This window comes from Cricetulus griseus, chromosome 2 (genome assembly GCF_003668045.3).
Source record: "Cricetulus griseus strain 17A/GY chromosome 2, alternate assembly CriGri-PICRH-1.0, whole genome shotgun sequence".
Classification (NCBI taxonomy): domain Eukaryota; kingdom Metazoa; phylum Chordata; class Mammalia; order Rodentia; family Cricetidae; genus Cricetulus; species Cricetulus griseus.
The window spans coordinates 400,021,828-400,035,189 of NC_048595.1; the positions used below are offsets into that span (position 1 = coordinate 400,021,828).

Genomic DNA, 13,362 nt, shown 5'->3' on the forward strand with positions numbered 1-13,362 from the left:
TTTACTGGTTTGCTCAACTGAAGTGTTCACAGGTAATGCCTGCTGGTATTGGAGACTGGGATACAGGGATAAACAGAGGGAGGTAGGTTAGGAGATGACGGTCTGTGTGATCCACAGGAGATGTGGGTGGGGAGGTTGGGGAGGCGGGTGGGGAGGAAGGCTGCAGCTGTTGATTATTTGTAGTGCCAAGGATGAGATGAGGGACTGGGTCTAGGGGAACAGAGTGATTTTTCTTTTCTTTTTTTTTTTTTAAATTGGTTTTCTCTTTCAGGGTTTAAAAAAAATTCTCTTGTTTTCTTTTTTGTTGTTTTCCTTCTTTTTTGAGAGAGAGAAAGAACATGAAGTTGGGTGGGTAGAAAGGTGGAGAGGATCTGGGAAAACTTAGGAGAAGGGAAACAATATATGATCAAAATATAATAAATAAATAAATAGATGTAAGATACTTGCCAGAAAATTCTCTCCACAGAGTTAGGATGATATAAAATCTCAACACTAAAACTTTAAAACACAAACTTTAAAAATATTTGATCCATTTTTCACTTCATTTGTGCAGCTACATTTCAGTTTGCTTGTCAACTTTTATTTCCATTATTTTTTATTTAAAATTTTTCATACATTGTATTTTGATTATCTCCTTTTCTCTCCCAAGTTCTGTCAGATCAACCCTACTTCCCTACCTATCTTGCTTCAAACAATAGCTAATAAAGCAAAAACAAACAAACAAACAAACCAAAACAAAAAGCATACACACAAAAATCTGGTATCTGTTTTGTCTTGACCAACTACTCCTGAGCATTGGACCTGCCTTGGAGTATGGTTTATATACCCACTTTAGAAAAAAAGTGATTTTCCATTTCCCAGCAAATATAAGTAGCTTCTTGGTTAGGGTAGAACTTTGTCTCCACTTCCCTTTCTCCATGCTGGAATTTTGTCTAGTTTGAAATTGTGTGGGTCTTGTGCATTCATAATCTCTATGAATTCGTAAGTGAACCAACCCTGTTGTACCTGGAAGACACTGTTCGTTTTGAGTCATTCATCACCCCTGGCTCCTATAATCTTTGTTTCCTCTTCACTGTAGATCCCTGGGCCTTATGGGAGGGATTTGATAAAGACATTCCATGTAGAACTGAGTGCTCCAAAGTCTCTCACTCTCTGAACATTGTCCAGCTGGAAATCTCCTTTAATTACCACCTACTGCAAGAAAAAAGCTTCTCTGATGAGGATTGAGTGCTGCTCTGATCTATGGGAATAGATATGTTATTAGCAGTCATTTTATTGCTATGCCCCTTTGGCAAATTAATTACTGTAGGTTTCCTCAAAGACTGTGACCTTGCTAGTCTCAGGTTCTTGGCCTCTTTAGCAATTTTAGGTATGGGTTCAATCTCACAGAGTGAGTCTTAAATCCAATTAAGAAAAGTGGTTACTCCCATAACATCTGTGCCACTATTATACCAATATATTTTATAGGATATTCACTGTTTTAGGTCACAGGGTTTGCAATTGGGTTATATTGGTGATTACTTTTTTTCTTCTGGTGGTAAGCACAATATCTTTCAGTATTGTTAGTCAGTAAGGGTGAAGCATTTAGCTGAGCTTATCAAAGCAGAGTCTCCTAGGTTGATCTGGTTTCTCCCTCCCTCAGCATCTTACATTCTCAGTAGAGACAGTGGAGACTGAATAGAATAGTCTCTGATGAGGATACAAGAACTATGAAAAGCACATGAGGATAGTCAGAGAGATCCTATGATCTTGTCTAGGTCTCCATGGAGAATTGTCTCCCAAAGTACCCCAAAACAGAGTTACATTTTTCCAATCACCCCAAAATAAGAAGACTATAAACCTTAATGAAATAGCCCATACTTCTGTTCAATTCCTTCTCTTCTCACTTTGTAGAGGGATGACACTAAACCTAGAATTAAAAAAAAAAGACCATGAACAACAACACTTCATACAGAGATCCCTTCCCTTACTCTCCCATGATTGCTTTGATGGGGACACACCCTGCATATCCAAGACATAGATAGTGGCAGTTCTTACAGGTGCCACCTCATATAGATCACTTGTCCTAACTAGTCTGCCAAGTACTGTTGGGAGCAGGGTGGTGGACCATTTTCCCAAGCCAATGCTGGCTGACTGATCATCTTGGTCTACTGTGTCAGGTGTGACTAGAAGCAAAGATGCCGAATTTTATATTCATTTGTCAGAAAACACTTCATAATAAATTTATATTTCTGTACATAATTTCTGTACACTTACATTACATACACAATACATAATATATTTCTCAGGCTTCCATGGAGTATGTCATGTTGTGAGTTGATATTTGGAAACAGTAAAAGAGCCAATTGTGGGGAATATAAAGTGAGAGATATAAGTTGAAAACAGGACTTGACTGCACTAATTCTAAGCTTTTGGGCCCACAAGACTAAAAATGTTGTAAAAGTCATCATCAAAGAGAAATTTCCATAGATATTTTTGTAGCAGTAGATGCTCTTTTTGGGTAAATGTTTCGTCTTCAAGTGTGTCTAGCATGACAATGTATACTTGGGAGAAAAGTTCCTTTTTTATGTGTGATAAACCTGCTTTTTACACTTTGATACTATACATTATTGAATATTGTATTTATTTTGAGCTATGTTTCTTTTTCCTAGAGGGACTGGGGAAATAGGCATATTGGATTCTGGGAAACCATGGGCATAAATGCATTTCAGGGAACTTCTTGAAGGAGAAATGTCTGTTGTAGTTAATTAAAAATAAGAGAAGTCAGAAATGAGGGCCTCAAACTAGAGATTATTTTCTGTGAATCATGGACAGAAGAGAAAAAGCCAAGACAAATCAGTTCAGTAGAGTTGACTTTGAAACTTGTATAAATGAACAATCACGCAGATGTGAGGTGGAGTGAGCTATTCTGAAGTGGAAGAGATTTCCTTGTGGGAGACAGTTATAAGAGATATTTCTAAACAAGAGAAACAGCTGTGTGTGTGTGTGTGTGTGTGTGTGTGTGTGTGTGTGTGTGTGTGTGTGTGTGTATACATGCGTGTATGCATGTGTATGTGTGAGAACATGCTTAACTCTATGTACTTTTGAAAGCTGAAGAGAGTTCTAAGGTATTGATGAAGCTTGTTGGGCACTTTGCCAGCTTCTGGTCTTCCGGACCCATCCTTTAATCCCTGGAGGCATCTGGGAGTCAAGCCAGATACAAGAATTGCCAATTCCCTCCTGGGAATGACTTGGATAAATAGGATTTTTATGTTCCTGTTAGTTCATGTGTAAGTAAGGGGTTGGGGAAAAGAGAGCTGCCCAGTGGGGTGTGAAGGACACAGGGCTTCTGTTCCCTGATGAAATTCCTGGAACCTCAGGAGGCCCTCGTGTTCTGAAGTGTTCCAGTGGGTACAACCCTCACTGACCCGGTTACATCTGGTTCTCTCTGGGTGGACTTCCATCACTTCTCCTCCCTCCTTGTTCTGTGGTAGTAATTAGGGAGGGGCTAGCTGGGTTTGTGCAGGGATATGGCTTTATTAGTGATTTAGAAGCAAAGGGGCTAAAGTGGATATCATTCTCCTTGTTTGTAAAGACTACCAGGAAGGAGGAAGCAAGCAGCCTGTCTGTGTGGAGTGAGCTAGGGTGAATTCTTTCCTTTGGCTTTCTTTATCAGGAAGCATGTGACATTGCTGTGACTGTGTTTGTAAGGAGTCTCTTTGTTGTGTCTTCTTCATCATTTTCCTTCAATCCCTGAAAAAAATCACACAAGGACAAGCCCAGTTTATCCTAATGAGCTTCTTGGTTCCCTAGGAGCCTCTATTCTCCTAACTGTCTCCCCGTGACTTTTTCTTTCTGTGCATTTGCCAGTATCTTTGGCCTTTTATTCTCTCAGGTTATCCTGTCAGCTTCAAATCCTCTCAGACACAAGTCTCAGTCCCCTTAAGCTCCTAACTATGGCCTACATGGATTTGTGGTAGAACAGCTCCTTTCTGGTGACATCACAGCGCTCCAAATGATTTGACATGACTTTTAACTTTCTCACAGCCCATTTCCATTGTCTGACTGACAAGAGATCCTTGCCATCCAGGCTCTACACATGGTTCAGTTTTCTTGGTTCCTCCTGCCTAACCTTCCAACATCCACAGACCTTTGTAAAGATACACAAATAAAGATAAAACAAATGAAACACATTTGCTTCTGGATGAAAACAGTCATCCTTCTAGATGGGTCTCTACTCGGTTATTTTATCATAGAACTTTCTTAATTTATGTGGTCTGTAATCAGATACAGCTGACAGTAGTGTGTGTGTGTGTGTGTGTGTGTGTGTGTGTGTGCACATTGTGTGAAGCCTTTGAGAATGTGGAGGGTCTCATTGAAGGCAGAATTGGTTCCCTGGGCAGTGGGTGGTAATGCATGTCCTTGGTAAGTTTCTGCTACTGAGATGAAGCTCTAGCCTGCTCCTTCTCTCAGACTTCTGTTGCACTCCTGGCCTTCTGGCTGATTGCCTCCCAGGAATCTGTGTTTGTTTGACCTGTTTGAAATCCTAGCACTGCATGCCTTATACCCACTGTAATTCTGCCCTATGTGCATGCATTTCTTAAAATATTTTGAGATTATAATATAATTACATCAACTTCCCATTCCCTTTTGACCTCCAAACCCTCCCATGTAGGCCCCTGGCTCTCTTTAAAATTCATGGCCTCTTTTTTTCTTTAATTGTATATATGCGTGTATGCATATATATATTTGTACATATATAACTAACTATATAATACATATATTGCCCACATACATATATTCCTGAATATACAACTATTACCTGATATTTGTCTGTATAATGTTACTTGTTTGTATATGTTTTTAGAGTTGCTCACTTGATAACGCATAACCAACCGGGGAAGATGTCACATATTCTCTCTCATCTGAGGTTCCTAGCTTCAAATTTTCAGCTGTGAGTACATAACCTGGAGTTACATGAAGTTTTGGGAAATTCTAAAGAACATGAACGGGTGAAAGGTTACCTAAAGGGTGAGAGTGGGGGTCATACGCAACTACAAGGAAGTTATTACCTACCCTGAGGTGGGGATTTTTGGCAGTGCATCTGTTTTGGGGCCACACACTCTCTATTAAGTAGTCCCTCACCCATGCTTCTGTAAATAACCCATTAAACTTACTGTAGGTTCACCATATACTTGGGTGGAATATGCTTTGGTCTGTCATTGGTGCCCTAACTGGCATGAGCCACCATTCCCATTTCTAGTCTGATTTTACTATGATGTTAATAAGAAAATGAACTGAATAACAACAGGGATGCCCAGTGAATATTGAGGGACCAGAGAGGATGTTCAATGGATAAGACCTTAAACTGCTCTTCCAGGGCACCCAAGTTTGGTTCCCAGCACTCATATTAGGTGGTTAGGTGGAATCCAGCTTCCTCTTTTGACCCCCACAGAGACCTGTACTCATGTGCATATATCCCACACAGACACAAATATACGTGTATTTAAAATAATAAAAATAATGAAGTCGTGCTAACTTTGAATGCTGGGAAAACTTCATTATCCAAAGAGAAGGATGAATTAGGGGACAGGTGAAGGACAGAAGGAGAAAAGGAACTGAAGGAAGACAATTTCAGCAAGGGAGCCTGTATTAGCCATCTGTGGGAGCCTGTGTGAGCTGTGGAGCACCCACCAGGTCTTGGGGTGGAGCTCACAGATTCCTGGGTGAAGACTTGGATAGTGTGCACTCAAGGACCATGAGAATGGATGAGTAATGAGGCAGTGAGGTGAGGGGTGATTGGGTTTAGCACAGGGGTAAGGTGTAAAAGGCATAGGGAATGTGAATGGGCAGAGACACAGAGAGACAAAGATACATACAAAAGAAAGGAGGAGAGCGACCAGTACGGAGGATGATATACTTGAGCAGATAGAAAGTCAAGAATCAGAAACAGAGATTAAAGAGACACTAAAGGAATAAAAAGGGAGCCCCCTCTGATCCAAGTCTGAGATCTTATAGACAAAACTGTGCTTTATTTTGGTAGCCCAAGAAGTTCTGGGAGGGAAGAAGTAGAACCAGTATTGGTGTCTACTAAAGGCAGCTCACTTCATCTTCCCATGGAAATAAAATGGGGCTGAGGTGGCTATGGACCTTCTCAGGGGTCCCATGTGTCTTTGTTTAGGATGAAGTTTCTGGGAGATTCGACACTACTTTAATGACAGGTAAATAAAGCCCAAGTGGGCCAGGGAGGCCATGGAATCTTCTGCCTTTTGTTGGGGCAGGGGGTGGGTGACATGTAGTCTCAGGTGGCTTCTGCTTCTCTTAGTGTTGGCAAGGGACACAGTGAACAGCTGTGATGAAGGTTGCCTCTGTGTCAGTGTCCTCTGCACCCGCTGTGTGATCTGGTATGAAGCAGCTAGTAGGACACACTTAGCAGGCATCTTCCAGATCTGGGAGCGACAGAAGAGGCAGAAGAATTGAAAGACTCACCTGACATTCCACTTGGAAACCAGAGTGTGGTTTGCTCTGCTAGGGCTGTCTGTGCAAACCCTTATACCTGCTTCCTTTCCCATGAGCCACAGCTGCAGCTCCTGGAGCAAACATGTGAACACTCAATCTTCCCCGTGAATATGGGAATATTCTGAATATTCTTCCCTGTCCTTTTTCTCCAAGTGATCCCCTGCTTTAAGCAGACACATCTTTTGTCTCAGTTGAGCTCTCAGTGGGATGGCATGGTGATCAAACCCTGTGGTCACGCATAAAATTAGATAAATATAACATGCAAGCAGGTGATGGTCACCACTGTGATAGAAATAAGAAGTGGAGAATTCCAAGCTGAAGGTGGGATGGTGAGGAAAGAGCTCCTCCATGAGATGATGTGTGGATGCAGAAAGTGGGGAATGAGAGAGTATTGGGAGAGGAGATGCAGGCGGGAGCCTCAAGGTGAAGCATCCTGGTCCATCTCGTCCTGGCAAGAAAGCCCTGTGGTGGCAGGAGGGTGGGAGTGGAAATGAGTTCAGAGAAGTGGCTTAGGGCGGAGCATGCAGAGTCTAGTGACCATGATGGAGACTAGGGATTTACTGTGAGTGAGAAGGAAAGGAGAATTTTGAGTAGAGAAATAATGTGACCTGACAAAACTGAAAAGGGTTATTATATTTTCCAGTTTACCACGAGATTTGCTACATATAATAGGAAATCTAAGCTTTATTATTATATTTCTATCAAAACACCCAAAGGCTTGCAATTTAGAACTCATGGCGTGGCTGCAGAAAGTCATCGAGGACCAGGCTTCTGCAGCTGTGCTTTTCTATCCTGAGTGCCTGGTGTCCTCTGTCATGGATGCCTCATGCTCCATAATGAATACTGCAGCTGTAGCCACCAGGACCATTCTGAAGCAGCAGAAAGGGTCAACTGCCACTCACACAACAGTTCCATTTCCATCACACGGGGCACACCAGAACCACATATTACACTTAGCTTCAAGGGGCGTAGCTTACCTGTTGCATATACTTTCCAGGTTTTTGTCATTGAGAAAGAAGCAGTGAGAGGTTACTGGATGACAATTATCATAAACTGCACAGTTCAGTTTGAACGTAAGGGAGAGATAACATTGACTGTACCAGCTTGTATCAAACAGTGGTGTAATAAACAGCTGTAGGGGGTTAGATACTGCATTTTGTAGGTAAACCTGAGTCTGGGGAGAAAAAGGCTACTGGAAGAGAGGAGGTGTATTGGGCATGTAGGGGAGATATTGTAGAATCTTGTGAAGGAACCTAGCATGGTCCAGCTGGTGAAGAACTGCTGCCTTGGCTGAGGCAGGTGTGGTACGGTGGTGGAACTTTCAAGCAGGCAGTTTGATATAGAAAGTTGTAGTTCAGAGGCTACTTCTTGAATGATAATTTGAAGCCAATAGATTAGATGAGATCTGTCTGGCGTGAGTTCAGAAGAAGAGGATGAAGGCAAGAATATCAGAGGAATTAGTAATGGAGAGTAGGCAATAAACCCAGGGAGGGTACAAGAGAGCTGCAGCTGCGGCAGGGTGTCATGGGATTTTGGGAGATCCAGCTTTTTTTTTTTTTTTTTTTTTTTTTTGAGGAGGCTGAAGTTACCTGGATCATTTGCTGCTCATGAACCAAGTCAGAACAAAGAGTGATCAATCAAAAGGTGATGGATTATTCTGACAAGAGACTGCAGGGAGCCAAAACCTGCTTGGAATGACTTCAAAAAGAATAGCAAAGCTGGACATGATGGTGCACGCTCATTTACTGCCGGTATCTGTGAGTTCAAAACTAGCCTGGACTCCATAGTAAGTTCTAGGATAGTCAAAACTACATAGTGAGGACCCTGTCTCAAAAAATAAGTGACAAACAACAATTATCCCCCCACACCAAACAATACGACAGACTAAATACTCTGAGACTCTCTTCCACTACTAAACAAATTGAGCCTGGATAGAATATATCTTATAGTCTACCATTGAGGGAAATCCTCAGACAGACCACGAGCTAAGTTCACAGTGGTGGACAGAAGGGCAAGGAGATCTCAGTTTCAACCACGTCTTCCCAGATATCCTTTCAAGACCTATAGAGCTAAATCCATGACTGGTAGTGGCCTAGACACTGGCCATGGTCTTCAGCCTCCCATGGAAGCTGTTTCAGAATACTTGTTACCCACTTATATTCTTTATTGTGACTCATTACTTCGAACTCCCTCCTCTGGAACTGTAAGAATTCATATATCTATCACTGAAAAGACACCCCACAATTGCTATGGCAACTATGTGTTGGGGCACTTCTCTTTCTGATGCCTTCCACATGCACTTTTTCACATGCTACCACTAGTGTTAGCTGACAAATGATCTGAAGCAGCAAGCCCTCAATGTGGATTGCTAGAGTTTTAGCTCCCGAAGGCAAGGAAGAATATTCTGCTTTCTGTTGAGAAAACTGCTAGTGGACTGTTGAAGATGCATCTGGGACACCACAGAGTTCTCCTGATGTGGTGTTAGGTTGGATGATGCCATGGTGACTGGACAGGTTCTCCCAGCTTTTCTTCTCATCATGAAGTCTGTAACAGCAAATGAGGTATGAGTAGCACAGGAGGCTGTTGACCCACTGACTTTCCTGTAGGCATATCAACTATCCAGATGAATGCAAGAATACTTATAAAACCACACATATGCTATCCTCCACCAGCCTGACCCCTACTGTGAATCTCTCTGGGCCGGTGCCTGCTTAGAGTGGACCCGCTCAGGCAGGGAGGAGATCCCTGAGTCGGGAAACACCTCACTCTTCCTACCCTCTCTGCTAAAAGTTCTAGCTAGAGCAATAAGACAAGAAAAGGAGATCAAAGGGATACAAATTGGAAAGGAAGAAGTCAAAGTTTCACTATTTGCAGATGATATGATCGTCGACATAGTCACCTGAAAAACTCTACCAGGGAACTCCTACAGCTGATAAACACCTTCAGCAAAGTAGCAGGATACAAAATTAACTCAAAAAAATCGGTAGCCCTACTATATACAGATGATAAATGCAATGAGAAAGAAATCAGAGAAACATCACACTTCACAATATCCACAAGCAACATAAACTATCTTGGGGTAACTCTAACCAAAAAAGTGAAAGACCTGTATAGTAAGAACTTTGAGTCTTTAAAGAAAGTAGTTAAAGAAGATAACAGAAAATGGAAAGATCTCCAATGCTCTTGGATAGGTAGAACCAACATAGTAAAAATGGCAATCTTGCCAAAAGTAATCTACAGAGTCAATGCAATCCCCATCAGAATCCCAACACAGTTCTTCACAGACCTTGAAAGAACCATACTCAACTTTATATGGAAAAACAAAAAATCCAGGATAGCCAAAACAACTCTGTACAATAAAGGGTCTTCTGGAGGCTTCACCATCCCTGACTTCAAGCTCTATTATAGAGCCATAGTTCTGAAAACAGCTTGGTATTGGCACAAAAATAGACAGACCAATGGAATCAAATTGAAAACCCTGATATTAACCCACACACCTACAAACACCTTATTTTTTTTAACAAAGATGCTATACAATGGAAAAAAGATAGCATCTTCAACAAATGGTGCTGTCACAACTGGATTCAGACAAGCAGAAGATTACAGATAGATCCATATCTGTCACCATGCACAAACTTAAGTGCAAATGTGTCAAAGATCTCACCATAAATCCAGCCACACTGAGTCTTCTAGAAGAGAAAGTGGGAGATATCTTTGAATGGATTGTCACAGGAGACCACTTTTTCTGAACATTATACCAGTAGCACAGACATTGAGGTCTGCAATCAATAAATGGGACCTCCTGAAACTGAGAAGCTTCTGTAAGGCAAAGGACACAGTCAGTGAGACAAAATGACAGCCCACAGAATGGGAAAAGATCTTCACCAACCCTACATCTGACAGAGGGCTGATTTCCAAAATAAACAAGGAACTCAAGAAGCTACCCACCAAAACACCAAACAATGAAATTAAAAAGTGGGGTGCAGAACTAAATAGAAACTTCTCAACAGAGGAATCTGAAATGGCTGAAAGACACTTAGGAAAGTGCTCAAAATCCTTGGCCATCAGAGAAATGCAACTCAAAACAACTCTGAGATACCATCTTACACCGGCGAGAATGGCTAAAATCAAAAACACCAGTGACAATGTATGCTGGAGAGGATGTGGAGAAAAAGGAACACTCCTCCCTTGCTGGTGGGAGTGCAAACTTGTTAGACCACTTTGGAAATCAGTATGGCGGTTGCTCAGAAAAATGGGAATCAGTCTATGTCAAGATCCAGCAATTCCTTTCTTGGGCATATACCCAAATAATACACGTTCATACAACATATATGACATATATATGTTCAACCATGTTCATAGCAGCATTGTTTGTAATAGCCAGAACCTGGAAGCAACCTAGATGCCCCTCAACTGAAGAATGGATAGAGAAAATGTGGTCCATTTATACAATGGAGTACTACTCAGTAGAAAAAAGCAATGGAATCTTGAAATTCACAGACAAATGGATGGAACTAGAAGAAACCATCCTGAGTGAGGTAACCCAGTCACAAAAGACAAACATCGTATGTAGTCACTCATGTATGAATTTTAGACACAGTGCAAAGGATTACCAGCCTATAATCCTCTTCACCAAAGAAACTAGGAAACAAGAAGGACTCAAAGAGATAAATGCATGGACTCCAGAGAATGGGAAGGGGCAGGATCTCCTGAGCTAATTGGGAGCATGAGGCTAGGGGAGAGGGAGTTGCCAGAATGAGAGGAGGAGAAGAGGAGGGGAGAAGAAGAAATGAAGGAGCAGAAATATTGAGTTGGGGGAAGAACAGAGGAGAGCAGGATGAGAGATACCATATCAGAGGGAGCCATTATAGGTCCGAGGAGAGATCTGGCACTAGGGAGATTTCCAGAGATCTACAAGGATGACACGAACTGACAATCCAGACAATGGTGGAGAGGATAACCTAAACGCCCTTCCCCTATGATGCGATTGATGACTACTTTTTATGCCATCCTAGAGCCCCCATCCAGTGGCTGATGGAAGCAGAGGCAGACACCCACAGATATACACTGAACTGAACTCTGGAACTTAGTTGCAGAGAGGGAGGAATGAAGATTGAAGGGGTTGGTACCAGGCTGGTGAATCCCACACAAACATCTGGCCTGAACAAGGGGGAAGCACATCGACCCCAGACTGCTGCATGGGAGGCCAGCACGGAACTGATCCAGACCCTTGAATATGGATGTCAAAGAGGAGGCCTCTGCACTCTAGGGGGCCCCTGGTAGTGGATTAGTATTTTTCCCTGGTGTAAGAAGGGACTTTGAGAGCCCATCCCATGTCTCAGCCTGGACACATGGGGGAGGGCCTAGGCCTGGCCCAGGATGATGTGGTGGACTTTGGGGAGCCCCCGTTGAGGGGGCTGGGGAGTGGAGGGTGGATGGGGTAGGGACAGGTGGGAGGTTGGGGGGAGGGGAGGGAGAGGGAGGAGGGATTGACATGTGAAGCAAGCATGTTCCTAATTTGAACTAATAAAAAATTACAAAAAACCCACACATATGAGTCACAGGAGAAGAATTTAGAAAGATGACTAAAGCATATTAAAGGCCTTTGTTCCAGGTGGTCTTGGAGCTGAGTCACAGCTTTAAAGCAACGCTTCTCAAAGTGTTTATAGTGGAAAATCAAATTTTAAATTAGATAATAATACAGATCAATATATTTATTAGTGTAATTTTTCTCTAAAGTGAAAGAAGTGTGCCAGAAGTAGTATTGCATGCCTTTAATCCCAGCAATTTGGAGTAGAGGTTGACGCATCTTTGTGAGTTTGAGTCCAGTTTGGTCTACATAGTGAGTTCTAGAACAAGGGCATCATAGATCCGATCTCAAAAAAACCCAAATAAATTAATTTATAAAAATAAAATAAAGAAAAAAGAAAAAAAATTACAAGTCATAATGCTCTATTATTAGAGTTAATAGTCTTAAAATTCCTCAGTCAAATTGCTGCAAAGTTTTCTGAACATTTGAAGTTCCTGAATGTGACAGGCAGAATTATGGTCCCCCAAGGCAGACCACATCCCAGTGTCTAGAGCCTGTGAATCTGTTTTCTTACTCAGTGAAGGGACTTGGCAGACATGATGCAGGGTCTTATGATAGGAATGTCATCTTGGATTACCCAGGTTCCAGTGTCATCACATGGGGCCTTCTGAGGGAAGGAGCTGTGAGGCAGGAAGTTGAGGTCAGAGTGAGGTGAGCCAAGAAGTATGTCACTTTAGAGCAAAGAGAAGGCAGGGAGTAGGTTCTCCTGTGAAGCCTGTAGAAGCACAGCCCTTTAACTTGATTTCATCTTCTGTAACTGCATTGTTTATGCCACTAACTTTTTGGCAATTTGTCACAGCATTAGCAAGAACCCATAAATATACTCTATGTTTTTCAGACTGGAATTAGTCTGAGGCCCTTAAAGTAACACAGCTTTAAAGAGAATAAAACCCAATGATTGTGAATGATTCCAGGTCACAGCACAAACAAATGACAGTGAATTTTCTGAGGCTTGGATAAGATACCTTCAAAATAATAGGGAATACATAAAAATGAAAATTTAAAAGCTTATTAACAAAAAGGCAAAAATTCTAAACCAAATATGTTAGCAAATTTAAGATATAGTGAAAGAAGCATGCACTATGAACAAATAGGCTGCACCAATATAAATATGTCTCTTTATGGAAAACCTTTTAAAGAACTACTTAATATAGTCTATCAAATGAACAAATGAAAGAGAGATCATATTCATAGATTATTTTAACCTAATAGTCTCTAAAAGTTAATATTTTATTCATGAGCCATTCTTAATTAAAGTCTAAAAAGAAGAAGGG

The 13,362-nt window shown here is 41.7% G+C and overlaps 1 long non-coding RNA gene across 1 annotated transcript; it reads left to right on the top strand.

The window, feature by feature from the left end:
• The first annotated feature begins 4,790 nt into the window (after positions 1-4,790).
• Positions 4,791-9,302, top strand: LOC113833537. Its single transcript, XR_003481358.2, has 2 exons — positions 4,791-4,933; positions 8,074-9,302. It is a non-coding gene; the product is annotated as an uncharacterized LOC113833537 (long non-coding RNA).
• Positions 9,303-13,362: the final 4,060 nt, after the last annotated feature.